The sequence below is a fragment of the Triticum dicoccoides genome, chromosome 5B (genome assembly GCF_002162155.2).
Source record: "Triticum dicoccoides isolate Atlit2015 ecotype Zavitan chromosome 5B, WEW_v2.0, whole genome shotgun sequence".
Classification (NCBI taxonomy): Eukaryota; Viridiplantae; Streptophyta; class Magnoliopsida; order Poales; family Poaceae; genus Triticum; species Triticum dicoccoides.
The window spans coordinates 63,894,692-63,898,644 of NC_041389.1; the positions used below are offsets into that span (position 1 = coordinate 63,894,692).

General features: G+C 39.0%; 1 pseudogene; it reads left to right on the top strand.

Moving 5' to 3' along the window:
* Positions 1 to 3,448, top strand: part of LOC119309081 — a 7,344-nt pseudogene extending 3,896 nt beyond the window's left edge.
* Positions 3,449 to 3,953: the final 505 nt, after the last annotated feature.

Genomic DNA, 3,953 nt, shown 5'->3' on the forward strand with positions numbered 1-3,953 from the left:
GCTCTTTTTTGAATTCACCGACCTTTGTATCTACGAACCGTCTCCAAACCCTACGAGGCAAAGAAAATTAAATGAACAAGAGAGTTATTAATTAGTTACTTGATATTAGGAAATGAACGAAATAGGCCGATCGATATAGAGCGCAAATGAATGAAAATAATTACTTCTGCAGCATTCTTCTCATGCCGCCCCAAAGCTTTGGATCCATATTCACAGAGTCGTGGACGAGACATTCTGAGGTGTTAACTTTAATTACTAGCAGAATCCAGTGGAACTTGCGGACACGATACATGCACAGTACGTCATGCATAACTCATCGATTAGCCGGCCACATACCATGCATGGAGTAAACAAAAGAGAATGTGCTCAAGACAGAAACACTCACTCAAAATGGTAAGGAAATAGAATATCACTTTTGAGTTCCTGCTTTGTAAGAAACTGCCACAGGTCTGCCTCCACGTCGGCGGAAAATGTATTATTACTATGCAAAACTAAGCATAATATAATGAGATTTCCGCAAAAAAGTGTCTTCTAAATAGTAATACATTAGTGACATCAGCATTATCCTTACAAAAGAAAAGGAAAGAAAACTAAAAATGAAATAAAAGGTTAGAAAATGAAGTTTTCTATAGAAGAACCAAATCTTCGGATTGGTATAATCCTTTCAAAAAACAAAAACAAAACAAAATTCTGAATTTTTCTAGGAAAGTACAAAACACTTTAAGAAGAAAGAAAATGAAAAAGAAAAAACTTTCAAAACATGCACACAATTTGCACTGAGATTGCACTTCTTGAAATATGCAAAGATAAGCATATAATAGTGCATTTTTCGCATTCTACTATAGTTTAGACAAAATGTAACTGAAATAATCTATTTCTTTAAAAAGAAAGAAAATAAATAAAACTTGCGCATAACTTTGCACTCAAATTGCACTTGATCGTAATATGCAAAAATAATCATATAGTCATGAAATTTGGCACATATTACATATTATTTGTATGTATATAATTACACTCAGCCAAAAACCAACAAAAAAAGAAACCAATAAAGGAAAGAAAAAATAAAAAACATTCGAAACTTGCGCACAATTTGCACTGCTGTTGCACTTTTTGAAATATGCAAAGAATAAGCATACAATAGTGCATTTTTTGGATTCTACTATAATTTACACAAAGTGTAACTGAAATAATCTATTCCATTAAGAAGAAAGAAAATTAAAAAAACTTGCACACAACTTTGCAGTCAAATTGCACTTTATCTTAATATGCAAAAATAATCATATAATCATGAGATTTGGGCACATATGATATATTATTTGTATGCATATAATTGCACTCAGTCAAAAACCCACAAAAACAAAAAATAACCAATAAAGGAAATAAAAAAGAAAAAACTTTCAAACTTGCACACAATTTACACTGATATTGCACCTTTTGAAATATGCAAAGAATAAGCATATAATAGTGCATTTTTCGCATTCTGCTATAATTTACACATAGTTAACTGAACATAATGCATTTCCTTTAAGAAGAAAGAAAATTAAGAAAACTTGTGCAGAACTATGCATTGAAATTGCACTTTATCATAATATGCAAAAATAATCATATAATCATTTTTTGCACATATTATACAGTATTTATATGCATATAATTACACTCAGCCAGAAACCCACAAAAAAATAACCAATAAAGGAAAGAAAAGGGGAAAAAGAAAAATCCATAGAAATAGAAAACAAAAATTAACCAAAAATGAGAAATTTGCACATAATTTACGCAGAAATTGCACTTTTTGATAATATGCAAGAATAAGTATATAATAATAGAATCCTCACAAAAACGAAAGTTTTCTGAGAAGAAATGAACTAGTGACATTGGTATTACCATTAAAAAAGAAAGAAAATGAAACAAACACTAAATTAAAAACAAAATAATGAAGTTATGAAAGAAAAAAATGAATTAGTGGTTTTGGTGTTACCCTTCAGAAAAAAATATGAAATAACTACTACAACAAAATCAAAATAATGAAGTTTTCTAAGTAAGAATGAGTTAGTTGCATTGATATTTCCCTTTAAGAAGAAAGAAATTATAAAATAATTGAACTATAACAAAATTTACAAACAATACATACAAGCAATTGTGCTTTCAATAGTATGCAAGAATATGCATATGATAGTGGAATTATCACATAAAATACAGCTATAATGAAACCATACTATTTTAATATTCTGTAAGAAATAAGCACATAATAGTGCATTTTTCACAGAATTACAATTTATAAACATATTATAAATTACTTATGTGTATATATTTTGTATTCACCCAATATCCAAAAAATACCTATAAAAACGACCAAAAACAGAAGAAAAACGCACACAAACAACCTAATAAGAAGACACGTAACGGGCTTCAGCCCAACAAGAAATTGACTGACCCAAAATAGGGGTCAATCAAAAAGCATGCAGCCCAATACAGGATAGCACACACAACAGGAAAAAAACAACTAGCACACATCTTGGAGCAACAATCAACGGTTAAAAAAATCGACTGACCCAAAATGTAAAACTCAGTCAGCTGACATGTAGCTAAAGTGCAGCTGTGCAGTCGGAAGAGTAAATAAGGACATCCCATTCAACGAAAGCTCCCACTCCGACCTCGGCAAGCTCAAATACGAGATCTTCTCGTTCCTCGAGAGCAAGTTCTTGTACGGTGGCGGTGGTGGCGCTGGCGGGGGCGGGGTGTGCTCGCTGCCGGGCACGCCGGGGAGGGGGGCGCTTGGTGGTGGGGGCGCGAGGGTGCGGGTGCTGGCCATTGACGGCTGCGGCCCGGGCCCCGGGGACGCGCTGCTGGCCAGGCTCGAGGCCGCGCTGCGGGCCAAGGCCGGGGACCCCGACGCCCGGGTCGCCGACTTCTTCGACACCGGGCCGGCGCGGGCGGTGTGCTCGCGGCGATGCTGTTTGTGAGGGGTGCTGATGGCAGGCCGAAGTATACGGCCGCCGACGCGCTGGCGTTCGTGGCGGCGAGCCTCAGGAAGGGCGGGTGGGGCGGTGGCGGCGGGTGGCGCGGGAGGTGGGCCGCGCTGTTCAGGCGCGGTAAGAGGTCGTCGGACAAGTCGTCGTTGTCGGCATCATCGTCCTCGTCGTCGCTTCGGCGGGTGTTCGACGACGCGACGCTGAGGGACACGGTGGCGTCGCTGCTGGTGCCCTGCTACGACCTGGCCACGGGCGCGCCGTTCCTCTTCTCCCGCGCTGACGCCGTCGAGAGGGACAGCTTCGACTTCCGCCTCTGCGACATCTGCGCTGCCACCTGCGCCGGCGGCTCGGCCGCAACCGCAGCCCGCTCCGTGGACGGCCCCACGGCCATCGCTGCGGCGTCTGGTGCCGTGGCAGCCATGGGCAACCCCGCCGCGGCCAACCCATATACCATGCATATGAGGGCATAAAACCTAATTTAAAAAATTAACTGATGATTTACATGCAAAAATTCATGATGGGGCAGTGTTGCATGGATATGCTAATGCAAAAAATATACTTCATCTGTTTTTAAATATTTGTCTTTGTAGAGATTTTAAATGAACTATCACATACGGATGTATATAGACATATTTTAGAGCGTAGATTCGCTCATTTTGCTTCGTATGTAGTCACTTGTTGAAATCTTTAGAAAGACAAATATTTAGAAACAGAGGGAGTAATTTACAACTTGCATGCATGACATGATGGCGTGACATGGTTTTGCGTATGCTAGAAAAAATAGGCAGTGGATTGTGTCACAATTAAATACAATGTAATTAAAAATCACTTGTAATTCACTAATGCATGTTGCATGGTGGAGGATTCTTATACGTAGATTAGACAGATGGTAGTGGATCGAGATTGTGAATATAACGGCCATAGCAATTTTTATGATGTGGAAGCATGCTGTCGAGATAATTAAAAATAGCGGGGATCACTCTT